This window comes from Scatophagus argus, chromosome 14 (genome assembly GCF_020382885.2).
Source record: "Scatophagus argus isolate fScaArg1 chromosome 14, fScaArg1.pri, whole genome shotgun sequence".
Lineage (NCBI taxonomy): Eukaryota > Metazoa > Chordata > Actinopteri > Scatophagidae > Scatophagus > Scatophagus argus.
In genome coordinates, this window is record NC_058506.1 from 194,855 (window position 1) to 222,607 (window position 27,753).

The following is a 27,753-nucleotide window of genomic DNA, read 5'->3' on the forward strand; positions in this document are numbered from 1 at the left end:
CTTCTTCCTCTCTCTCTCACTCACACACACACAAGATACAAGATAGGTTTATTTGTCACACACAAAATCATACACGGTACACTGTGCAGTGAAATTCTTTTTGTCCCTGCTACCAAAAAATAGGTAAGTAAAATAGAAAGAGTAAAATTAAATACTGTAAAATAGAAGCCTTATAATAATAATAAAATTAAAAATGTGAAAATGTGCAGTATTTACATGTACAGTATTTACATCTAGTGTAGGTGGAAGTAGGATTGTCCAGATTAACGCTCACTGTTGGGCAGACGGATGGCCTGGGGGAAGAAGCTTTTCCTCATCCTCTCAGTGTTTGTTCTCAGGCAGCGGAACCGACTGCCTGATGGCAACAGGGAGAAGAGTGAGTGTTCGGGGTGATGGGGCTGCCTGAGGATCTTCTCAGCTCTCGACCTGCATCGTTTTGTGTAAATGACTAACCTCCTAAGTCAACTTTAAGTCAACTTTATTTGTATAGCCCATTTTTACAAGCAGTTTGTCTCAAAGGGCTTAACATAACATCAGCAACATCCTCTGCCCTTCGACCCTCACATCGACTAAGGAAAAACTCCCAGAAAAACCTTTAACAGGAAAAAATGGAAGAAACCTCAGGGTGAGCAACAGAGGAGGGATCCCTCACCCAGGACGGGCAGACGTGCAATGGATGTTGTACAGGCAGGAAAGCAATTTGCAACATGAGAAATGACATTACTAAAAAGATAAGCAAAACAAAATCTCAACGGTTTAGTTTCACTTTTTGCTACCACCTCAATATGATTTTAACATTTCACAAGTTATAGGAAATTTATAGTATTGAAAATTATAATGAACTGCTGTAACATTCATGTATTCTTTTTTTTTTTTTTTTTATGTGATGTTGAGAATCACTATCCTATCAGTTCGATTTCGGCCCGTAGGGAGAACCACCCCGCCCATAGTCGGTACATAGAGGAATGACAGGCAGATGTCAACAATACACATTGGGTTGGTCATAGAGCCGGCTACAGTTCAACTTGAAGATCTGGATGGAGAGATACCTGCAGAAAGATACAGAGAGAGAGAGAGAGAAAGGGAGGGAGAGACACAAGACTACGAGGAGCACTGGACACACAGTTAGTGACATAAAATAATGAACTGCATGTTAATCTGACGAGGGGAGAGGATAGAAGAGGAAAAGGAGGAGGGGAAACTGCTTGGTGGATCATGTTTGTGTCCCCCGGCAGCATAGGCCTATAGCAGCTTAGCTATGATAGAGATTTAAAGATTAACAGTTAGTCAGACCTATTCTACCTGTGGCTATATATCATGAGGTGGGTGAAACTATGCCTACCAGCCCTACACACTTTATTTGGTGCTAACTATATGCTTTACTAAACAGAAAGGTTTTAAGTTTAGTCTTAAAAGTGGAGGTGGTGTCTGCCTGTCGAACCCAGATTGGCAACTGGTTCCACAGCAGGGGTGCCTGATAGCTAAAGGCTCGTCCTCCCGTTCTACTTTTATAAATTCTGGGAACTGTAAGTAAACCTGCGCTCTGTGATCTGAGTGATCTATTGGGAATATATGGGACTATTAGATCCTGCAGGTATGATGGGGCGAGTCCATTTAGGGCCTTATATGTAAGTAGGAGAATTTTAAAGTCTATTCTGAATTTTACCGGAAGCCAGTGAAGAGAAGCTAAGATGGGGGAGATATGATCCCTTTTACTGATTCCTGTTAAAACTCTAGCTGCTGCATTTTGGATCAGCTGCAGGTTATTAATAGAATAATTTGGACATCCTGACAATAGTGAGTTGCAGTAGTCCAGCCTAGAAGTAACAAAAGCATGAACAAGTTTTTCAGCATCACTCTGAGAGAGGACACTCCTAATCTTAGCGATATTACGGAGGTGAAAGAAGGCGGTCTTAGAGGTCTGTTTAATGTGATGAATAAATGACACATCTTGATCAAAGATAACGCCGAGGTTCCTTGCAGTCGTACTGGAGGCCAAAGTAATGCCGTCCAGAGAGAGAATATTATCAGCTATTCTATTTCTAAGGTGTTTGGGGCCTAGAACAATGATCTCAGTTTTGTCTGAGTTTAATAATAAAAAATTGGAGGTCATCCAGTCCTTTATGTCCTTAAGACATGCCTGGAGTCTGGCTAACGGCTCTGTTTCTTCAGGCTTTAAGGATAAGTACAGCTGAGTGTCATCAGCATAACAATGAAAGTTTATGCCATGTTTCTGAATAATATTTCCTAGAGGGAGCATGTATAAGGTGAACAGGATCGGCCCAAGCACTGAACCTTGTGGAACACCGAGGCTAACCCTTATATATGAAGAGGAAACATTATTAACTTGAGCAAAGTGAAATCTATCTGTTAAATATGATTTGAACCAGCATAGTGCAGTCCCTGTGATCCTAGTCTCATGTTCTAATCTGTGTAATAAAATGCTGTGATCTACAGTGTCGAAAGCAGCACTGAGATCTAGCAAAACAAGTATGGAGACAAGCCCGCGGTCTGATGCCATGAGGAGGTCATTTGTGACTTTAACCAGTGCTGTTTCTGTGCTGTGATGGGCTCTAAAACCAGACTGAAATATCTCAAAGAGACTGTACCTGTGTAGGTGATCAATCAACTGATTTGCAACCACTCTTTCTGGTATTTTAGATAGGAACGGGAGGTTGGATATCGGCCTATAGTTTGCTAAGATGTCTGGGTCAAGTGAAGGTTTTTTAAGTAAAGGTCTAATAACAGCGGTTTTAAACGCCTGTGGTACATAACCTGTTGTTAAGGATAAGTTTATCTGATCTAAGAGGGAAACGCCAATCAAGGGAAAGACGTCCTTGAGGAGCTTAGTTGGGATGGGGTCTAAGAGACATGTAGTTGGGTTAGATTTGTTAAGGCTGGAGGTCAGCTCGGGGAGGTCTATGGGCAGGAACCTGTCCAGAGATGGAGTAGGATTAAAAGAGATTACTAGAGATGGCACTATATTGGCTATTCTGGGAAGATCTTTATTGATTATTTCTCTAATGTTATTGATTTTATTGGTGAAGAAACTCATGAAGTTTTCACTGCTAAGAGCTGCAGGAATACAAGGTTCAACAGAGCTGTGACTCTTGGTCAGCCTGGCTACAGTGTTAAAGAGAAAACGTGGGTTGTTCTTGTTTTTCTCTATTAATGTTGAATAATAGGCAGATCTGGCTTCACGAAGGGCCTTTTTGTATGTCAATAGACTGTCTTTCCAGGCCCTCTGGGATTCAGCTGATTTGGAGGAGTACCACTTCCTCTCCATCCGTCTTGATGTTTGTTTAAGTGTTCGTAAATTTGAATTATACCAAGGAGCTAGCCTCCTATGATTTCTAACCTTCTTTCTCAGTGGGGCAACCATATCTAAAACTGTGTGCAACGTGGCTGCAGCGTTATTAACAAAAGAATCAATTGCTGCAGGAGTAACATTTAAATCAGTACGGTCTGTTGTACTGGTACATGGTGCTGAGGGGAGCTGTGATGGGATTGCATCCCTAAATCTGTCTACACTATCTTCAGAGAGGCATCTGCTGTAATAGACCTTTTTGTTGTGTGCTGTAAAGTCTTCTAAAGTTAGTTCAAAAACTACAAGCGAATGGTCTGAAAGGAGGGGGTTTTGAGGGGCAACTGACAGGTTCTTAGTTTCTAGGCCATAGGTGAGAACCAGATCGAGTGTGTGATTGTGGCAATGTGTTGGTTCATTCACTATCTGAAGGAAACCTATTGAATCTAAGAGTGAACTAAAGGCTGTTTTAAGACTGTCAGAGTCAACATCCATATGAATGTTGAAGTCACCTACTATAATGACTTTATCTGTACTGAGCACTAAACTAGATAAGAAGTCAGAAAACTCAGACAGGAACTCTGAGTAAGCAGCAGCAGGTGGGCGATACACAACAACTAATAAAACTGGCTTTTCTGACTTCCAGTTTTGGTGAGACAGGCTGAGAGTGAGACTCTCAAATGAGCTATAGATGGATTTAGGTTTGGGGTTAATCTGAAGACTGGAGTGGTAGATTGCTGCCACTCCTCCTCCTCGGCCTGTGGCTCGAGGAACATGATAGTTAATATAACCGGATGGAGTTGATTCATTTAAACTAACATATTCTTCATCCCGTAACCAAGTCTCAGTGAGGCAGAATATATCGGACTGATGATCAATAATTAGATCACTGACTAGGAGGGATTTAGAGTGGAGGGATCGTATATTTAATAATCCACATCTGACTGTCCTATTTTTTGGCTCTAAATATTTGCTAGTTTGTATTTTTATGAGGTTATTATGATTAACACTTCTTAAATTTTGTGCTGGTTGGACTATGGGAGGACGAGGCACTGACACTATTTCTATGGGATTATTAATCTTAGTATTACTGTGTGAATTTATATTTTTATTTATTCTAATTTTAACGGAGGGCGGCAGTCCTACAGAAGCAGCAGAGAAGTGTGTAAGACAGCGACTCTGCTTCCTGGCCTCGACCCTGGGTTGTCAGGGTGTTGGTTGTCTAATAAACTTGGCCATATTGGTAGAAATAAGAGCCGCACCACCCCAAGTGGGATGAACGCCGTCTCTGCTAATGAGGCCAGGTTTTCCCCAGAAAGTCTCCCAGTTATCTATAAAGGCCACGTTGTTTTCTGGACACCACCGTGACAGCCAGCGACGGAGCGATGACATGCGGCTAAACATATCATCACTGGTCAGATTCGGGAGGGGACCAGAGAATGCTACGGAGTCCGACATGGTTTTTGCCAAATTACACACCGACTCAATATTGACTTTGGTGACCTCCGACTGGCGTAGCCGAGTGTCATTAGTGCCGACGTGAATTATAATCTTACCATATTTACTCTTATCTCTCGCCAGCAGCTTTAAATTGCCCTCTATGTCGCCCGCTCTGGCCCCCGGGATGCATTTGACTATTGTTGCTGGTGTCGGCTTCACATATCGCAAAACAGAATCGCCAATAACCAGGGTCGGTTTCTCAGCGGGTGTGTCGCTGAGTGGGGAAAAGCGGTTAGATACATGAAGCGGTTGGTGGTGAACCACGGGCCTTTGTTTTGGACTACGCTTCTTTCGAACCGCCACCCAACCTCCCTGACTTCCCGGCTGCTCGGGGGCTGCCGGGGGGCGGCTGACATCAGCTAAAGTAGCTAAAATAGGCCGGTCCGCACAGGCTAACTGCTGCTGGCTAGCTGTCAGGACTAATGGACTGTGATCTACAGTACGAAGCCGGGCCTCTAACTCACTTAGCCTCGCCTCCAAAGCTGTGAATAAACTACACTTTCTACACATCTCACTCTCACTAAAGGAGGCAGAGGAATAGCTAAACATTTCACACACCTTACAGAAGACGGGAGAGGGAGAGGCAGAGGGAGAGTGAGTGGAAGAAGCCATGTTAGCACTAAGCTAAGCTCAACGACAAACAGGACGGGGATCGGAAAAGGAAAGAATCTAGATGATCGTGCGGTTAATAAACTTTTCCTAAAGTGCTTGTGTACTTATATGTAAGAACCAACCACAGTAAAAGCTAACACAAAATATGTCGACTCAAGTACACCAATACCACCGAACACCAAACGCTAGCAAGTGAATGAGTAGTGCAAGAACAGGAAGTGACGCAATACGCAATACGTTACCCAACGCAGGAGAGAAGGGGTGGTCTGAAGGGGTGGAGAGAAGGGCCAAGAGGTCCTGCTTTGTGCAGCTGCCCATCCATGTGTTGATGCTCCCACTCAAGATGCTCTCAGTGGTGCAGGTGTAAAAGTTCCTGAGCACCTTGAGGGGGAGCCTGAAGTCTCTGAGGCGTCTGAGGTGGAAGAGACGCTGCCTGGCCTTCTTAACAGTCCTGTTAACGTGCAGTGACCAGGACAGGTCCGTATGATGGTCACACCAAGGTATTTAAAACTGTCCACATTCTCCACCTCAGACCCACTGATGCAGAGTGGACGGATGTCCTTCTGCTGCATCCTTCTGTAGTCCACAATCAGCTCCTTAGTTTTGCTGACGTTCAGCAGGAGCTTATTCTCCCGGCACCAGCTTTCCAGGTGGGTGACCTCCTTCCTGTAGGCCTCCTCCTTGTTGTGGGAGATTAACCCCACAATGGTTGTGTCATCAGCAAACTTTATAATGATGTTGCTATCTGATGTGGACACACAGTCATGTGTGTACAGGGAGTACAGCAGGGGACTCAGCACGCAGCCTTGAGGGGAACCAGTGTTGAGGGTGAGGGGGGAATGAGCACATAAACACACTCTTTCTTTCTTTCTTTCTCTTTCTCTCTCTCTCTCTCTCTCTCTCTCTCTCTCTCTCTCCCACTCACACACACACACATGTACTCTCCCCTTGCACATTCAGTTCCCTTGCACGTTCATCACTCTGCACTTTATAAAATGCACAGCCATCTGCAAATGTCCACCATGATCAGGCACATTCCCTTGCATATACCCTTGCATGACGCACTGAGCTCTTTCTTCCTCTCCCTCTCCTTCTGCACACATTCATGTCCCATTAATGCATATTACTAACTCAACTTCTTCCCTGGAGTCCTTGTGCTTTCTTGTCCCACAGAGTCCTAGCGATCATGACTGGACCTCCTGCTGCGGTCCTGCTGTCGTCCTGCTCAAAACCTACTGCAATTACTACTGTTTAGTCATAATCTGATTTAAATCTGTTACGACTCAGTACAGCTACTACCATTATTGTTACTACTATTGTTATCAAAATCACCATAATACCTTCTGTATACTTCATTGTCATTATCATTATCTACATTTCCGATACTTCTGGTATTATTACTGCTGCTATGCATCTCTGCTTGTGTGCTCCTTCTCTCACACCCCACCCCCTCTGCCTCTCTCCCTTGCTCTCTCTCTCTCTCTCTCTCTTGCTCTCCTGCTCTCTCTCTCTCTCTCTCTCTCTCTCTCCCTCCCTCTCTCTCAACCCAACCGGTCAAGGCAGATGGCCGCCCATCTTGAGCCGGGGTCTGCGCCGAGGTTTCTGCCTTCTAAAAGGCAGTTTTTCCTCGCCACTGTCGCCAAGTGCTTGCTCAAGGGGGAATGTTGGGCTCTCTCTATTTACAATTTAATTAAAGAGTTTGGTCTAGACCTGCTCAAATTGGAAAGTGTCATGAGATAACTTTTGTTGTGAATTGGCGCTATATAAATAAACTGAATTGAATTGAAATTGAGAAGAGTTGGTTAGGTTCTGTAAGCCTGCAGGACCAGCTCAACAGGAATTAAAAGTTTGAATTGACTTAAAGGCCTGCAAGAGCCACACAGACCAGATTATTATTATTATTAGTGCATTTGATTTATTCATTTCTTACAGATAAAACAAAAATGCCTAGCTTTTTTAAAATTTTCATTTCAAGTGTCCAGAAACAGGACAGATTGTTTAAGAATCTTTACAATTCAACTTCCTCGTGTCATCATGCCTTTTACCATACAGCGTACAGTAGTTCCAGAACAATCAACCAATTGGGACGTGCACTATTCCACAAAATAACCAAATTTCCAACAGCACGTAAAGGCAGCAGAGTGGCCGACAATCTGTTCAAATTCACAAAAGCACCTTTGTCGTTTTTCTACTCCTCCTTCTTATTCCTCCCCTTTTCTTGTCCGAGCTTATGTGACATAGACTTCGAAGAACCGACGAAATAGCTCATAAAGACTTGCGCAAGATTCATCAGATTTCTTGGTTTTCATTTTTAGAACGAGCTCCGTAAAAGGTAGCATCCAAATTAACCTGTTATATTTATATAATTAACCAGTTGTTATAGTTCGTATGCAGGCTATAATTTTGCGCTTTTTAGTGCTTAAACTACCTAGTTTAATCTTTGTTACTTCTGTGGGCTGGTCTGTTTGGTATCTGACAATTACATTTATTCGGTTAACAACAGACGAGAGAGGTAGGAGGGATTTCCCTTCTCAAAAGAAGAAAAAAAAACAATTTTTCCTCTAGTTTCCATTAGCTGGAAGAAGACGAGCCTGGGGGTGTGGGGTGTGTGTGTGTGTGTGTGTGTGTGTGTGTGTTGAGGGGGGGGGGCTACATTCCTCTCATACTGCAGGCCAGGCTGGGTGAGCTTCCTGCCGCTTTTCCTGTACCGCTTCTTTTTTACGGTTAAGCAAGAAATTTACGGGGACGGAGACTTTGCGGCTGCCAACAAGCTCATATTGCAGGAGAAAGGATCAACATCCGAGGCGAGACTCACGATTGACCAGGGATTTTTTGCAGAGGGAGGTTTTTTGCAACCAGAGCAGCCGATTTAGTCACACGGGAAAGAAAAAATAACAAAGTGATGTTTCAGTGATTTGAAGACTGGGAAAGTAGACGGAAGAAGCTTCATGGAAAGGTAAAACAATTGTGCGATTGCTCCCATCGGAAATTCGATCAAACTGTGTTCCGCTTTCTTCACTTTGGCTTGTCGAGTTCACGAAACAGGCGGATGTCATTTGGAAATCACTTATGTTCCTGTAGAAATGTCAGACACATTCCTTTTATATCGTGAGGCCAACCAGAACAAACACTGACACAAGTTCTTTTTTCACTGTGTTTCATCTAGTCACCATGTAGCTCATACTTGCTTCATTACAGTTTGTTTGAGTGATGGGTTCTGTGAGTTAATTACTTAAATGACTAACTTAAGACTAGGAGTAGGTTGTTAGTTAACCATTAAGAGGTTCTGTTGAATGTCTTTATTTTCAGCTTTAAGTTTGAATGTTTTAGTGTATGGGGCACAATAGGGTTCCTGTGAGTGGTTACAAGAGGTCCTCAGGGACACGGAAAAGCATCTAAGTTGGTCGGTCGCCAGTGTTGCATACACAAGGTGGATTTTATCAGCCAGGCGTAACTGAGGTATTGGCTGTAAGCACTGCAACTTACTCCTGTGTCTATTAATTTAACATCCAGGTTACTGCATTAGGTGACCTTTGACCCATAGGAAAAACTTCCTTAACTCTGTTTTGGAGAGGAAGAAATCATATGTCTTTATAAAATTGACATTATAAGATTAGCATTATTTGGCAATGTTTTTTTGTCCCTGTCATATGGTGGTTGATCTCATCCTCTGCTTCAAGAATGCAGAGCTTGGTTCTTGTTGTCTCCCCAGAGTGCAGATAATTTTCATTATTATCCTTTTTTTGAGTTCACCACTTACCACTGTACTTTTTACACCCTAAGTGGTGGGGTCAGAAATATAACACATTATCCAAAAGTCACACCCCTGTTCTGTTCTGCCACCTTGCTGGCTTAACAATGTCCCCCCATTCCGTCTTAATACCTTTATTGACAGCACAGTTTTCCTGCCTTTAACAGGCTGTATATAATGGGTTAGAGGGACACATAATACCCATAACATGAGACAGGCTGTGGTGTGTTATTGACATGTGTATATACAGTAATCAGTAAATGCAGTACATTCATCATTCCACTATCTGAATGACATTAAAGCTGTAAAATGCAGAATGTTTCTGAGTGTTGATCCAACCTGTGTGTGGCCACAGGTGACCTTTTTATGGTAGGGAGGTAAGACTTCGGCATGTCAGAGTGAATCTGCTGATATGGCTACTGCTGGCTGATCATCTCAGTTAAAACCATGCAGGCTGGATTTTATGATGTTGAGTGTTAATGTAAAGAAATGTTGTAAATGATATACATTTCATTAGGAATTTGTTATTGACAATGACATTGTTTTTGTTTGTTTTTCTTTAAACTACAAATTGTGCTCTCTACAAAGAGGGTATACTGATCTGATATCTGTGCAGAACTGGTGGGAGTCTTATACTGCAGAACGACACAATCAATGATTTATACTCTGTAACAACAGAAATATTACACAGAAACTGGAAAGTAACTTATATTGGTGGGCTTTCAAAGATCTTTTCTTTATGGTGAATGCCACCACATATATGTATATATACATATGTACAGCTCTGGTGTCGAAGGGACAGATACAGGAAATCTTTCGTGCCACATGCCATCATACTGTACAATGACTGCTAAAACTCTGGTCATAACATACAGTCACTATGCACTTTACATGTTTTTACACACTCGGTTCACTCCACCTTACATTTTATTTTATTTTGCACATTCAATATTGCTTATTTGTTGTATATACATTTTTATATTGCTTTGTATATTGCTATTTTGATAGCAAGCATGTATAGGTTATTCTTTTTCTTTTTCTTTCACAGTATCGTCACTGTGTGTAATGCTGCTGCTGCACTGTCATTTCTCAGCCTGGGATCAATAAAGTATATCTATCTAGCTATATATTATATATATTCTATCATATATATAATATATTTGGGAGGGAGTTTTGCAATGCAAGATTTATCGCATTTGACCGCTCTTCTAGACAGTGGTGCATTTCACTGATCACCTCTCGACAATACATCTAGAGATGCTAGTGAACCTATATAAAATTTGTCCATTTGTTTGCATTTCCATGTAAACAACGTTTGAGTGTAAATGAAAACTCCATACAGATTAGAGAGTGAGGGACCCACTGGATTTGATTCAGGGCCTAGAAATTCGCCTCACTGCTTAGCTTCCCTGTGATATACACATTTTTTTCACTACTTTAATCAAGCTTCTCCTTCTCTCCCTTTGGTTTTCTTAGTTGTCCCTTTTTCTGTTTCTCTGACTTCATGTCATCTGTTGTGCCCATTGTATTTTTTTTGTTTAAAACCCTGGCTTTCTAATTTGAGACATATTGCAGTGGAACAAAAGCTTTTCAAATCATCTCACACTTTGAATAGGACTGTACACAAATTTGTGAAATGGAATATAATGGAAGTCAGGCAATATCATGATTTTACGAACACGTCAGTTTATAGAAATAGTCCAGAATGTATAACCCTGGGTCATATGCGGTACTTTTCTGTATAGTTTGTTTCCTGCAGTTTAAAAGACCATAACGAATAAAAGTCTATGTTGACAGCTTTGGCCTAGGGGGTGTGGGAGTTGTGTGAGGGGTGGGGTGTCGACATCTGTCCATCTTTGGTTTTAGACGGATCATATTCATAATTTACTCTTCTTGGGAAGGTTTTATTGCACTTACGTCAACTTGAGTAACGCTATCTTCACTTTTCCTCTGTGCCACTCCATATTAAGTTACAGTAATATGGAGCAAGTTAGCTGGGATAGCCAGTAAGTTTAACACTTGACAAGGCGAGCAGGCTAATTATTAAAACCAATATGAATATACATAGCATCAACTACACAGTGCAATATCATAAAATGTCATAAAATATAGAGAATCAAGTTGTGTTATTCTGCACACTTTTTTTTGAAAACTATTTTTTATATTTATGAGAGAAAAAGAAACAAATTAAGAACAAGAACACTACTTAATTTATATGTACTGTGGGTTGAATAGGTGACCTTTGACCTTTGTTCATTATAGCTGCAGCTTTAACAAAAATGCTTCCCATCATTCGAAAAACAAAAAAAACCCAAAAAAAACATACACAGCATTTTTACTATATGTTCCCCAGATCATTTAATCTATTAAATCTGATGAAATCTGAACATTCCTCCCTAAGATGAGATGCCTTTTCATTAGAATGTTATTAGTATGTATTAGCATGGTCTGTGTATGTATGTGTGTGTTTACTGCATGCTGCCTCATACATATCACATACAATCTTATCAATACTAGGGTCTTTAATAACTTAGCCCCTTCTAGCCCGTTTAATAGTGCAGATTTGGTATCCCTCCCTAAACCAAACCATTTTCACATAACTGATGTTGTGTTATATTTTGTTTTTTGGGTCACGGTAAAGAGTTCACTTTAAGCACTTAAGCATAATCTAAGGCATTGTAAAATGCTTTGTTTTATAAATTGATCATACTGTATCCCTTTTGTTGCACTTACAGATAATGAACATTGTCATCATTGACCCTAGTAAAATACTGTATATTTTGAAGATCATTTCATTATATCTGCTGTATGCTTTGCTCTAAAGTTAAGCTGTTGTCCACTGCCTAGTGCAATGCAGGCAACAGGCAGTGAATCAGAGAGCAAATGCAGAGTAGTAGCACACTGACTCGCTATTTATTCCTTCTTTCTGACAGGCTGTTAGATTTGTCCATATTGAAGGAAATGACCTAAAGTTTACCATTGTTATCCATGAATAATTTATTGGATCCCCTAACAAGATAGTATCATCACCCAGCCCTCTAAAGCCCTCTTCTCTAATGAAGTTTAGATGTGGTTTGTGTTTTAGAAGCTAAGGTTGTCATGACAACAGAATTTGAAATTCTTCCTCTTTCAATATCTCTGTTAATACCACCATATATATTGTTTGAACATCTATTCTTTCATATTATTCTTGATTGTTTATTTTGTTTGCAACAAACTACAGTATTTACAGCAATATTTTGACAGGCAGCATGGAACATCCATCCATCCATCCATCCATTTTCTATACCGCTTATCCGTCAGGGTCGCGGGGGAGCATGCACAGGGAGAACATGCAAACTCCACATAGAAGGGCCCAGACCTGGAACAGCATGGAACATCAGAGCGATATTTGCACTGCCGGGTGAACAAGGTGTGAAAATGACCCTATCATCTAGCTCTTGATTACAACATGCAAGCAAAACAAGGACAACTCCTCTTTAATGTAACAGGATTTATTAACATCGGCTACATTTATTATAAACATCTGTTCATAAGACCTATTCTGTGCTATGACTGCAAACTATGGCTATAGACATCAAGCAAAATTTTGTGTGTCTGTCTGTGTGTAAAAGGAAGAGAGAGGGCATAGGTGGCAGACAAGGTCACATGAGTGACGTGGTCTCACCAGGCTCAATATGGCGGGCTCAATTGTGAGGTTTGCGAAAAGAGAGTGAGGAACAAAGCGGGAACAACATAGTCTGACACACAGGGAGATGGCACGGGAGAAAAACCTAAGTTATGCTACCACGTGATCTCCACACTCAGGTGGTTATGGGTGTGTTGTGTCAGAGAGAGAGAGAGAGAGAGAGAGAGAATAAGAAGAAGCAAAGAGAGCAGTACCATCAAGGAACAATGAGCTGTGCTATTTTACCACACAATAATGAGACAGGCAAACCGGCGTTTGGCTGCCCTGGCTCTGGTCCGGTAAAATCTGTAATGCACACCACCTAAGTCTCTGCCCAGACATAAGCCTTGCATTGCTCTGAGGTGATTGGATAGTGTGTGTGTGTGCGTGTGTGTGTGAAGTCCACTCTCAGCCAAGGACCACTCTCTCTTCAGCGTGGTCCATAGCTGGAAGCTGGTGAGGCTGTTGTGCTCTTCTGGCAGTTACTGGTCACTGAATTCCTCAACAGGCAGCGAGAAAAAAAAGGATGAGTCGACTCATATGGAGATAAAGGGGGTAATCTGTTATCTCCAAATGAGTCGACTCTCCTTGGCGAAGTCCATTTGTCCTTCAGTGAATAACGAGCAAGATCAGCTGATTTGGCAAAGTTGTCTCTTTCAGATCCAGGAAATCCAAAAAAAAAAGAAAAACAGACCTTTTTGCTTGATCATCACTTGATCATCATGAACTAAGTCTTAAAATGAAACAATCAAGCTTGATTTGGGGTGCTCCCTTTTTGTGACCAAGACACCAAGGAAAGCCTGGAGTATCTCTCAGAGTCACGACTTTGCACAGGGAAAAAGCATGTAGCAGCAGGGTTAATTATTACCTGCGCGACGTCACCGAAGGCGACTGGGGTTCCCCAGGGGCTAGTTTGAGTTGAAACCAAACTTACAAGATACAATATGCAAGATAGGTTTATTTGTCACACACACAATCATACACGGTACAATGTGCAGTGAAATTCTTTATGTCCCTGCTACCAGAAAATAGGTAAGTAAAAAAAAAGAACGCTTATAAAAAAATAATAAAATTAAAAAAAGTGAAAATGTGCAATATTCACACCTTCATGCGACTAGTGAGGTTTTGGTGCTTGTTTAAAGGGCTGTAAAACTCTGGCTGAGGCTTTTGAGACTACATGCCTTTCTGCTGTTTTAATCTCATCACATGGCATGAGATCCCAACAACAGGTTATGTGTCTGGATTGCAATTCCACCTTTGCAACAATGAAGACAGATGTTACCTGACTGAAAGTTCAGTCCAAGTAGTCACTACATGATCAAAACACCTCTCGCTCCTGGGTAGTTGAAGTCATGGGGAAATTCACATTGTTACAGCAGCAGTCGTGGGGCAGTCGTGGATCAGTGGTTAGGGTGTCGGACCCGTAACCGGTGGATCGCTGGTTCGATTCCCCGTCCCGGTGTCCATGGCTGAGGTACCCTTGAGCAAGGTACCTAACCCCCACTGCTCCCCGGGCGCTGCACGCGGTCGCCCACTGCCCCGGGTTTGCTGTGTGTGTGTGCACGTCACTTGGGTGGGTTAAATGCAGAGAACAAATTTCGTTGGAGTGAGTTCCCTCCAATGACAAAAATATGTCACTTTCACTTTCACTTTCAAAGTGGATAGTGAAAAACAGAGGTAGGCATTGATAAAAACAATTTACAATTTATATGTGTAGGACTGCCAACATAGTGTTTGGCAGAACTCCCTAATTTGCTCTCAGTACACTTCGATTAAGAAAGTTGTTGCTTATTTTGACACAAATGATATTCCTCAGCAACAGTTGGAGCTTTTAAAATGTGATTTTATGTGTCTTTTTAGCGTCCTAAAACTTATTTATCAATATTTTTAACTTGTTTTTCCAATGGTCTCTACTGGATTTGCCAGTAGATTCCATTGCTGAGTCTTTTAACTTGAACAGAAGTGTCTTGTGGCTTACTCATAAGGGCTGTACTTTGATCTTGTCCTCTCACATGGTGTTTTGATAGACACTTCAATTTCATTTGCAAAGATGTTGATGTATGTGACCACAAATGCATAATGTTTACATCTCTGTTAATCCTCTGCAGCCAAATTTACATAATTTTAATGTCTGCTCCAAAATTCTGGAATGGCAGCATACATGTCCTAAAAAGAGAATGTCACGGGGGAGAGTGGAAAACCTCTAAAGAAATGTGAAGAATTTTTAAGCCTGTTTTTTTTTTTTTTTTTTTGTTTGTGCCAAAGAGGTTTCCGGCATCAGAATTCAAATTCCCCCTCTGTAAGGAAACAATGACTTCTTTTAAAAACCACCTCAATTCCTTTGACTTAATACAGTACCTACTGATATTCTCACTGAAGCTATTACTACAATAAAGCCCTCTTTGTGGGTCCTTGTGATCCTGCCCATACATTTTCTTAAAGGAATATACTGTATATTTCTGCCAGTTCCTATATCTTCACTAAAATTAACATGTCTCTCATGACTGGTTTGTCCCTATTTATTTCAAGAATACCATTGTAAGGAAACTATCATCAGACCTTAACTTTCCTGAACAGCTGGTACTGGAAAAAATATTTGTTCTTGGATATTTTTACTAGGTCTGCAGTTTTGTAATTTTATGAGCAAGGCTAATTGAATGGCTATTTATTTATTTATTTTGGAGGGTACAAAGGCCATGCGCCAGGGCACCAAGGTCATAAATGAAACAAACAATTTTGATTTCACTTGAATAGACTAATCCATTTCTGAAAGCCTTAATACATCTTTAATAAATGCTTGAAGAGAAATAAAACACAAATTTTATGATCTGAATAATTTATTTACTATTCTTATTAAAATGAGCTATTGTGATGTGTATATCTTAGTATGCTGAAAGGACTGCAGCCTCACTATAGTGAGATGGCTCACTTGTTGGCTATTCCATCCTTAGCTCCAGAAATGCTTAATCAAGAATGTAACTAATTCAGACAGAAACAACTTTTAGAGACACTATATGTCCTGAAGCCAGGGTTTTACAACCCTTTGTTTAAACGACTGCCAAAATCTCACTAGTTCGACCAGGATCTGCAGGGGTCCCCGATCCCTTCTGGTGACATCATGCAGGTAGTAATGTGCGCATCCTTGCTTTTTCCCTGCGGCAGTGAAAGCTACTCCACGCTTTCCTTTGTCCTGGTTGCCAAAAACACGTCTTTCACTCACGGGCCGAGCCACAAGACCACCTTTGTTCTCTTTTTGTTACCTGGATTCAAAGAGATAACTGCGCTAAATCCCACGGTCGGCGGAAGGACAAAAAAAAACTTTGTTAGGAGATAATAATGGAGTTGTCCCCACTGTTTTCCACTGCCCCTTGAGGAAATCAGCAAACTGCTGGACGAGCGCACAACTTCAGTTAAGGAACACTGAACAAGAGTGGAGTGCCCTCCAATCACAACAGCAAAGTAAGAGACTTAATATAATAATAAGCCAGTTTATTGCTCCTCAGTGAAAGTTAGCATCTTCCCTGCTTTATTTACTCTTCTCTCTCTTCTCTTTTCCACACACACGCCACATGTGTGCTGTTGTTTTGCTGTAGTGTTTGAGCTTCTTTAGTTGTAGTCTATGACAGATCTTTAGTAATGAAGTAGTGTTTATCTAAAATGAACATTATAATTCACACCCTGTGGACTGAAGGCTGACCCTTGTTGTCCGATCCAATAGAATAGCTAATGTAGTTCAAACTGCCAAAAAGGTTAATGCTGGTTCTGACAAAAAGGTGTCAAAACTTAAAGTTTGTTGGGTATGGGCTTGCATAGCTGCAGACGGTCGGTCAGTGTGCCCATGCTGACCCACGTCCACTAGTAGTGCCTACAATGGCAATGTGAGCATCAGAACTGAATCATGGAGCAATGGAAGAGAAGTATGTGTGTATTGCTTACCTAGGGAAGACATGGCACCAGGATACACTATGGGAAGAAGTCAAGTCAGCTGAGACAGTTTTATGCTTTGACCAATGTTCTGCTGGGAAACCTTGGATCCTGCCATTCATGTGTATGTTACTTTGACACACACCACCGACCTAAATATTGCTCCTCACCAAGTACACCCCTTTATGGAAACATTATTTCCTGATGGCACTGGCTTCTTTCAACAGAATAATGCACCCTGCCACACTATAGAATGGTTCAAGAATGATTTGAGGAACACAAGAAGTTCAAGGTGTTGACTTGGCCTCCAAATTCTTAAGTTCTCAGCCCGATCAGGCATCTGTGGGATGTGCAGGAAAAACAAGTCTGATTTATGGAGACCCCACCTCACAACCTACAGGACTTGCACTTGGTGCCCGATTCCACAGCATACCTTAGTAATCAAGTGGAGTACATGCCTCGATGGGTCAGGGCCATTTTTGTTTGCAAAAAGGGGGACCTACTCAATATTAGGTGAGTCTTCCTAATATTACGGCTGATTGGTGTAAATCTTCACAACCCACCTGGTCCAGGCAGATGGCTGCCCTTAGTGACCCTACTTTTCTGAGGAAGTAGAGACACTGGTGGGCCTTCCTGACCAGCCGGGAAGTGTTGGTGTTCCAGGTGAGGTCCTCGGTTAGGTGCACACCCAGGTACCTGCAGCTGGAGACCACTTTCACAACTACTCCTGTGGAATGTGCAGGGGAGGGATGGGCCACCTGTCCTTTCTGAAGTCCACCACCATCTCTTTGGTCTTCATTACATTGATGCAGAGGTTGTTTTCTCTGTACCACTGCACCAGGTGTTCCACCTCCTCTCTGTATTCCGACTCATCGTTGTTGTTAATGTGTCCCACCACTGCTGTGTCGTCTGCAAACTTCACTATGTGACAGCTGAGATGCCTCGCCGAGCAGTCGTATGTCAGCAGAGTGAACAGGAGGGGGCTCAGCACACAGTCCTGGGGGGAACCAGTGCTGAGGATGATGGAGGAGGAGGTGGAGTTGTGGATCCTGACAGTCTGAGGTCTGTTGGTCAGGAAGTCCAGGACCCAGTTCCCAAGTGTGTGACCAGATCAGACCAAGGGTGGAGAGTTTCTGTTCCAGGGACTGTGGGATGATGGTGTTAAAGGCAGAGGAGAAGTCCAGGAAGAGCGTGGGAGTTTTCAGAGACGTGGGAGTTTCTGCTCTCCAGGTGGGTGAGGGCTGTGTGTACCACTGATGAGATGGCGTCATCCGTGGAGCAGTTTTTCCTGTAGGCGTACTGGTGGGGGTCCACAGTGACGTCGATGAAGTCTTTGATATGTGCCATTACCAGCCTCTCCAAGCACTTCATGACTACCGGGGTCAGGGCTATGGGTCGGTAGTCATTCAGGCCTGTCACTGTGGAAACTTTGGCACGGGACGGACGCCAGTGACAGTGAGGTGTTAAAGATGTCTGTCAGCACCTCAGACAGCTGCGGTGTGCAGTCCCTCAGTACACGCCCTGGAATGTTGTCTGGGTCAGCAGCTTTGCGGGGGTTGATACCTTTGAGGGTCTTCCTCACATCCGCTGTGGACACACAGAGGGGCGTGTCACTGGGTGGTGGTGTAAATCTAGTGCGGGGGGGTGTCAGGATCCTCGAGATCCTCGAAGCTAGCATAGAACATGTTGAGTTTGTCCGGCAGGGAGGGGTCCCTTGGGCATTGTGCATCTCTGATGTTATAGTCCATGATGTACTTTATGCCCTTCCACATGCTCCGGGGGTCGTTGGAGGAGAGGTGCCCCTGAATTTTGCAAGCGTATGTGGCTTTGGCCCTGTTGATGCCTGCCGTTAGTTCTTTCCTTGCCAGTGCTGATGCCTCACCTGTCCTGAACGCAGCATCCCTAGCTTTCAGGAGAGCTCTTACCTCAGCATTCAGCCAGGGTTTCTGGTTGGGAAAGCAGGTTACTGTCCTGATGGCGACATCATCAGCACACTTGGAGATGAAGCCGAGGACGGAGGAGGTGTATTCCTCCATGTCCACCTCTCCCTCATACGTAGCTGCCTCTCTGAAGACTTGCCAGTCTGTGCACTGGAAGCAGTCCTGGAGCACAGAGGTGGTCGCGATCCGCCCGGAAGAGCTGCAGGCCATCGATCTGGAAGGCTGAGTCCGGCATGTTGTGATTTAGCCAGGTTTCCGTGAGGCAAAGGATAGCACAGTTCTTCATCTCTGTGGAAACACTCCGCTTCAGACGTAACAGGCCCACTTTGTTGTCCAGGGAGCGGACGTTGGTCAGGAAGAGAGTTGGAATTGGTGGCCTGCTAGCTTTCCAGCTGGGCAAGTGCGCCTGCCCATTTTTCTCGCTTTTGTTTTCATTTCCTCTTGCCGGCCGCTCCCAGTACTCTGCTGCGCCACTCCGTTGTCCTCAGGAGTCCCTGTCTTCCAAGTGCGGATTTCAGCTTTGGTGAGATCGTAATAACCAAACTATCTCAAGAATTTCCCTCCAGGGATAAATAAAGGAATTCTGATTCTGATTAGCATAAGTTTTGTTGGGCTGTACTTCACACGTGGATTTAGCTCTGAACAAGTGCTAAAAATGGCCTCTGGCCTCTGAGTAAAATAGGGCTTAAAATAGGCCAGACTTTAAGTACATGATATTCTAAGCTTTCCTCTAATGAAAAATAGGACATAATCTCTTGAGCTTTACCTAAGACCTTAAGACAGACCACATATCCTTAGGCTAGTCTAGTGCAGTCGCAATCCTCTCAAATGCACTAAAAAACTAGTCAACCTCTGACTCCCTGAATGTTCACACTAAGGCAATATTCGTACCTACATCAAAACTTGATTTGGAAAAGGCCACAGAAGACACAGAATTATCAGAGGCTTGTGCCACCTTCTACCCCAGAATAGATTCTCACGGCCTCCAAATCAACTTTCTCTGGTCGGAAAGTTGATGAATTTGTGGAATTTGGGGAGAACAGCTTTAAATTCCACATGATTAACGACCCCAGCCACGATCACAGCCACCTCTGGATTAGCATCCACTTGGCTGCTAATCAGGCAGTACAGCTCCTCCAGCGCTAACTTAGCACTAGCCCTCGGTTGTATGTAGGCTGCTATGATCTTAACAGAGCTGAGTTCTCTAACGAGTTAAACGGTCTGCACTTCACTGCCAGAAATTCCAAATCGGGGGAGCAGAAAGGTCCTATTATGTTCGTTGCTGAACACCACGAGTTGTGAATGTACAGCGCCAAACCTCTGCCTTTGGTCTTGCCTGAAGCTGCAGTCCTGTCAGCTCGGAAACAGCAAGCGCCCCACTAGCTCCACTGCTGCATCAGGGATGTTTTTATCCAGCCAGGTCTCGGTGAAGATCACCACACAGATATCCGTCTTAAGTGAGACGATCCTCAGTCGAATCTCGTACAGTTTGTTGACGAGTGACCTGGTGTTGGCGAGGAGGAGACTGGGCAGAGCCGGTCTGTGTGGCTTAGCATGTAGCCTAGCATGCAGTCCGCTCCACTTGCCCCACTTTTGTCTACGTTGTCTCCTCCGTCTCCGAGGCCACAGAGGGGGGATGGCAAGAGCCTCTGTGGTCCGCTGCAGTTCGGATGGGATAATATCCAGCTTTGGAAGTGCAAAGGATACTGGATTAAAGCTTCAAGTGGTGAAAACACAACAAAACAAAACAACAACACAAATACAAACACAAAATGCAGAGAGCTGCTGCATGCACTCGCACCGCCATCTTGAAAAACATGCAGTGAAACACAGGAGCAGCCCACTGTCAGGATTACCAAAGCTTCACTGCTAATTAAGACCGGCTCTCCCACTCCACCTTCACCAGTTCAATTCAATTCAATTCAATTCAGTTTATTTATATAGCGCCAATTCACAACAAAAGTTATCTCATGACACTTTCCAATTAGAGCAGGTCTAGACCAAACTCTTTAATTAAATTGTAAAATAGAGAGAGCCCAACATTCCCCCTTGAGCAAGCACTTGGCGACAGTGGCGAGGAAAAACTGCCTTTTAGAAGGCAGAAACCTCGGAGCAGACCCCGGCTCAAGATGGGCGGCCATCTGCCTTGACCGGTTGGGTTGAGAGAGAGAGAGAGAGAGAGAGAGAGAGAGAGAGCAGGAGAGCGACAGAGAGAGCAAGGGAGAGAGGCAGAGGGGGTGGGGTGTGAGAGAAGGAGCACACAAGCAGAGATGCATAGCAGCAGTAATAATACCAGAAGTATCGAAATGTAGATAATGATAATGACAATGAAGTATACAGAAGGTATTATGGTGATTTTGATAACAATGGTAGTGACAATAATGGTAGTAGCTGTACTGAGTCTTAACAGATTTAAATCAGATTATGACTAAACAGTAGTAATTGCAGTAGGTTTTGAGCAGGACGACAGCAGGACCGCAGCAGGAGGTCCAGTCATGATCGCTAGGAATCTGCGGGACAAGAAAGCACAGGGACTCCAGGGAAGAAGTTGAGTTAGTAATATGCATTAATGGGACATGAATGTGTGCAGAAGGAGAGGGAGAGGAAGAAAGAGCTCAGTGCGTCATGGGAGGGCCCCCGGCAGTCTAAGCCTATAGCAGCATAACTAGGGGCCGGCCTAGGCCAGCCCTAACTATAAGCTTTATCAAAGAGGAAAGTTTTTAGTCTACTCTTAAATATAGAGAGGGTGTCCGCCTCCCGGACCAAAACCGGAAGATGGTTCCATAGCAGAGGAGCTTGATAACTAAAGGCTCTGTTCCCAGTCTACTTTTGAGGACTCTAGGAACCACAAGTAGCCCTGCATTTTGGGAACGCAAAGTTCTGGTGGGATAATAGGGTACTATTAACTCTTTAAGATAGGATGGTGCCTGACCGTTCAGGGCTTTATAAGTGAGGAGGAGAATTTTAAAATCTATCCTGAATTTTACAGGTAGCCAATGTAGAGAAGCCAGAACAGGAGAAATATGGTCTCTCATGCTGGTTCGTGTCAGTAGTCGTGCTGCAGCGTTCTGGATTAGCTGGAGAGTCTTTATGGATTTACTGGGGCAGCCTGATAGAAGGGAGTTACAGTAATCCAGTCTAGATGTAATGAATGCATGGACTAACTTTTCTGCATCTTTCTGACTCAGGATGTGCCTAATCTTTGCGATATTTCGGAGGTGAAAGAATGCAGTCTTTGAAATATTTGCAATGTGCGAGTTAAAGGACATGTCCTGGTCAAAGATAACTCCTAGATTTCTTACAGTGGAGCTTGAGGCCACGGCTAAGCCGTCTATCAATGCAATATCACTGCATAATTTATTTCTAAGGTGTTCGGGGCCCAGAACAATAACTTCGGTTTTGTCTGAATTGAGAAGTAGGAAGTTGCTGGTCATCCAGGTTTTTATGTCTTTAAGACATGTCTGAAGCTTGACTAGCTGATTTGTTTCATCTGGTTTCATTGATAAGTACAATTGCGTGTCATCCGCATAACAATGAAAATGTATGGTGTGTTTCCTAATAATATCACCAATGGGGAGCATATACAGGCTGAATAATATTGGCCCAAGGACAGAACCTTGGGGAACTCCATGACTAACTTTTGAGAGTGTGGACGATGTATCATGAACATGAACAAATTGAAATCGCTCTGATAAATAAGACTGAAACCAGCTTAATGCAGTTCCTTTGATGCCAATTAGGTGTTCCAATCTGTGCAGTAATATAGAGTGGTCAATGGTGTCAAATGCAGCACTAAGGTCTAACAGTACAAGGACAGAGATAAATCCCTTGTCTGATGCCAGGAGGAGGTCATTTGTGACTTTGACCAATGCTGTTTCTGTGCTATGATGAGCTCTAAAGCCAGATTGAAAAGTTTCAAATAAGTTATTATTTTGAAGAAAGTCATATAACTGATTGGCGACTGTTCTTTCAAGGATCTTGGAAAGAAATGGAAGGTTAGATATTGGTCTATAGTTGCTTAAAACCTCTGGATCAAGTGTGTGTTTTTTAAGGAGAGGTTTGACTACAGCTATTTTAAAGGACTGGGGTACATAGCCTGTTATCAGGGACAGATTGATCATGTCTAATAGACAGGTGCTAAGTAAGGGTAAAGCTTCTTTGAGAAGTTTGGTAGGGATGGGGTCTAAGAGGCATGTTGTTGGCTTGGATGAATATATGAGTGAGTATAGCTGATGGGGATCGATAGGTGAAAAGCAGTCAAGATGAATATCTGTTTCTACTGTTGGTTCTAAGACACTAATGTTTGATGTTACATCAGGATCAGCTGAGGTCAGTAGGTGCTGAATTTTGTCTCTAATGTTTAAGATCTTGTCGTTAAAAAAGGTTATGAAGTCATTGCTGCTAAGGGTCACAGGGATACAAGGCTCGATAGATTATACGTCTCATGAAGATAAGATAAGATGAACTTTATTGATCCTGCAGTGGGGAAATTCACTTGTCGTGACAGCTCACAAGAACAGAAGAAGAGTGCAAAAAACAAAAAATGTGCAAAGCAGTTACAAAAAAATATAGAGGTAAAATAAATTAACAATTTACAAGTTACAGTAAACACAGTACAATATACAGCTATATACTGTACAAGTCCTCATAAGGAAGGAAAAGAGGACTAGACCATAGAATTATATAGTCTAACAGCAGTGGGAATGAAGGACCTGCGGTACTGCTCCTTCCTACACTGAAGGTGTAGCAGCCGCAGAAAGAGCTCAGAGCCCCCATTGTCTGATGCAGAGGGTGAGAGGTGTTGTCCATAATGGATGTCAACTTGGCTAACATCCTCCTCTCACCAGAGGAGTGGTCAGCCCAGAACAGAGATGGCCCTCCTGATCATGTGCTGCCCAGTCCCCAACAGACCACAGCGTAGTGAATAACAGAGGCTACCACAGTCATAAAAAGTCCTTAGGACGGGCCTGCACACTCCAAAGGACCTCAGTCTCCTCAGAAGGTGGAGGCGACTTTGGTCCTTCTTGTACAGGGCATCAGTGTTATGTGACCAGTACAGCCCCACTCCTGGGGCTGCAGGGCGTTTCCTGAAGGAGAAAGTCGAAAGTAACTATACTTTCTCCAGTTCAAACGTGTTCAAGCCGCTTCATTATTACTAGACTATTTCTAACTACGTGGAAAAACAAGGTCTTCATTCTTCCCATTGTATGAAATTTCAGGAACACTTTTGTTGAACCTGATTTCCTGAGGTCGATGTCATTACACTTAGCTTGAGTCATGTCTGTGTTTCTACTTGGTTATGCCACCTTGTGTCAAATATGCAGACTTCCATCCTACTTCCTGAAAACATTCCTACTGGGCATTTTTCCTTGGTTGAATAGAAGTTTTGTTTAATTCTGTGCTTGAGCAATTAGAGCAGTTATAATTTTGCAAGGCTCCATACCGCCTTGAAGGATATTTTGATTCAACCTCATTTCAACATTCCTGATTATTTTGTCCATACCTTTGTATCTTGCTTAGGTTGTCTGTAATATGATTAATATAATAATGTCTTTTTTCCAATGTTTTTTGATGCTATAAAAACAATTGGTAACACTTTATTTAAAGGATTCATTACCTGTCATAAATCAAGATTAAAATATATCACTTTTTGTCTTAACATGATCTTTGTTACCTGTTATTTTGTATAAATGCTTCTATTGCACTAGGCGCTGGTTTCCTCATATTTAGCATTTTGTACTCCAACCATCTTATTGTTTTTACTTATTCAGTAGATGGCCCTGACCTGGGAAATGCACTGGTGTCTTAGCAATTTGTTCTGCAATTTATATTTAACCTGTAAATAGTGTACTGTAATGTGTACTCTTTTAAGCAACCTCTGGCACAAGAATTTACTTTGGAATTAATTAAGTTATGTCTTATTTTATCTTAATATTACATCCAAATTATTCATGACACAATGTTAAACCGACCACACATTTAAGTTTAATGTAATCCTGCACACTCCATTTTCTATACCACTTATCCGTCAGGGGGGTGGCTGGAGCCTATCCCAGCTGACTGCGGGTGAGAGGCGGGGTACATCCTGTACTGGTCACCAGTCAATCGCAGAGCTGACACACAAAGACAGACAACCACTCAGGCACACACTCACACCTAGGGGCAATGTAGCCAATTAACCTAATGTGCATGTTTTTGGGATTGTAGGAGGAAGCCAGAGTACCCGGAGAAAACCCACGCAGGCACAGGGAGAAGTCAAGTCAAGTCAAGTCAACTTTATTTGTATAGCCCAATTTTACAAGCAGAACATGCAAACTCCACATAAAAGGGCCCAGACCGGGATTCAAACCTGAAACCCTCTTGCTATGAGGCGACAGCGCTAACCACTGCACCACCGTACCACCCAGTTTAATGTAATTTTCTAATATAATCTAATTGTTGAAGTTTGACAGCTGCACCAGCTATAACATGCCTCTGACAGGTTATGTTGTATTGGTTAACATAATGATAAAGTAGACTTCTCAAACAATGTCAGCGTTGCATTAAAAAAAATGACATTACTGACCAAATGACTTTTAACTGTCTTCATAAAGACTTATTTATGTTCATGACAAATCTCATGTCATAGTTATGACAGTGTCATGTCGGTACTATGCACAACCTATTTAATAAAGTGTTACTGTTTTACAGTTTGCAACTGGATGCATGTTAGATTATAAAAGGCATAATATACAGAAAAAAAAATATTTCTCTCAATCATCAGTCATAACCCACTAGAAGTATGATATCCTGTTTGGTTGCCACATCGCAAAAAAGAACAAGCATTTGATATTTTCACTGCTTTTTTTTGTAAGACAAGGCTGTTTGACCTACAGCCATGGTGAAGTAAAGATTTGAATCAAGTCTAAGTTGCACAGCAGCATTATTAAACAGATCCATTTCCAAAGCTTAAACTAAACACTTAAATTGCATTCATTGCAGTCCATCCTGTGCAGCATTAACTATGAAATGTTTCTAAATCACAGTATATGTAGTAGGTACAGGTCATGTGTCCATCCCATGCTTTCCTGTCATGAACCAGCTGTTTGTGTCATTCTATAAAGATTTGGTGAGTGTCTCAGGCATGTGTCTAGACACTACTGCTGACTCACATTTTTTTGGACTCTTCATATGTTTTTTTTGTGTTAATAATCTGCTGCAGAGTACTAGGTACTGTGTTTCTGTAGCTGAGGGGCTGGTCATATTCTGCCTTAATTTTAACTTTTTGTACTCATAGACAAGAATAGTCCACCCCGCTGGTAATCAGTAAAAAGACAAGTTCCATGTTGAGCATGTATCTCACTGACGGTTGGCAGAGTAAATGGTGGTGAAGCACTTACACTAGCACGCAGGTATGAAGGAGTGGCTCAGGACTGAATAGTTGCCAGATTCACCTGTCTTTACTTTGCAGCCCCACCTGTTGGAGCTGGGGGGTGGGGGGGTGGAAATGGAAAGAGAGGTGCGCCTCCTCAAACATGCACAAAGCAGGTAGATATCTGTAGAACCGTAAATTCAGTGAAACAGAAACTGTTGGATTACCTCCTTGTTTTACATTTTAGGACTCAGTTTTCTGAGAAAGCCACACAGGTAGGAGCATTTTAATACAACATTTAAAAGCCAGCTTTTCCCAGTAATTCTAAAAAGGGAACATTAGGATAGGAGCATTCATTCATTCTGGTTTATGCTGTGGAAATGAAAACAGGACAGAAAGAGTAATTTAGTTTGTGAATGGCTCAAGATGTTCTGAAATCCTATATGTATTGCTTTAGTCTGTGAAAAGAGAAAGTGTTTCAGTGTCAGCTGTAGTGTTTCTATTTCCCTGAAATCGTGCTTAATTTTGTTATTCACTTTTTATTGTGTATATCTATTCTATGTCTGCTCTCACATTTCTCCAATTTTTCAATACATAAATTGAATCATTTTCAAGAGTAGCAAGAAGAGTAGTAGTTAAGTAATATGTTTTTAGAGTATCTGGTAAAAGACTAAAATTAAAATTTAAAACATTTTGAATGAAAACAAGCCAATGTTTAAGTGAGTGATAATCCATAAATGTGGTAGTGTGGAATAGGGATGTGTGTGATTAGTAGATATAGTGGCAATTCTCTGTTGAATGAAGTGCAGAGACAATTTGTCTTTCTGTTAGTTCAATTTTCTAAGTTCAAGTTCAGTTGCAAAGGGACCCGCAACTCTGTCCAGCAGATGAGCAAATGAGCAATGGACAAAGGCATGCAAGTGTTTTCATACACTTTCTGTGGGACACTTTATGTCATGGTTTCATATTGTCCTTCCCATGTTGAGCCAGACTTGCATCTTAAGAGGTAATGTAATGGTTTAGAATCTGCCTCTGCTGTCACATGAAGCATGTACATAGAGTGATCTGAATGAGAATCTACTTGTTTGTGGACATATGGAACACAATTACATTAGTGGTTACAAAACATAATGAAGGGTGGTGTTTCACAGTACATATTCTGTGAATTTCTATTACATTTCCCCCTTTGGGCGGTGCTCACAAAGCAACACTAATCACCAATCTAAAAAACTCTTTATGAATGAACAAAAGAAGGGAAAGTCAGTTATCACTGAAAGACAAGACAAGACAACTTTATTTGTATAGCCAATTTTTACAAGCAGTTTGTCTCAAAGGGCTTAACATAACATCAGCAACATCCTCTGCCCTTCGACCCTCACATCGACTAAGGAAAAACTTCCAGAAAAACCTTTAACAGGAAAAAATGGGAGAAACCTCAGGGTGAGGGATTCCTCACCCAGGACGGGCAGACGTGCAATGGCTGTTGTACAGGCAGGAAAGCAGTTAACAACATGAGAACAACATTACTAAAAAGACAAGTAAAACAAAATCTCAACTCATAAAAATGTTTAATTTTCATGTGATTCATCCGTTCAGTTTCACTTCTGATACCACCTCAATATGATTTTGATATTTCACAAGACTGAAATTATAATGAAATGCTGTATCATTCATTTAGTTTTCATATTCTGTTGAAAACCACTA

At 42.2% G+C, this 27,753-nt stretch overlaps 1 protein-coding gene across 7 annotated transcripts in view; it reads left to right on the forward strand.

The window, feature by feature from the left end:
* The first annotated feature begins 7,390 nt into the window (after positions 1–7,390).
* The window catches only part of amot (angiomotin), a 57,055-nt gene continuing 36,692 nt past the window's right edge, over positions 7,391–27,753 (forward strand). For 2 of the 7 annotated variants that reach the window (XM_046410096.1, XM_046410101.1), the window contains exon 1: positions 26,096–26,324. The gene's annotated coding sequence lies outside the window, so the exon portion shown is untranslated. The other 5 variants (XM_046410097.1, XM_046410095.1, XM_046410100.1 and 2 more) reach the window with 5 other exon arrangements.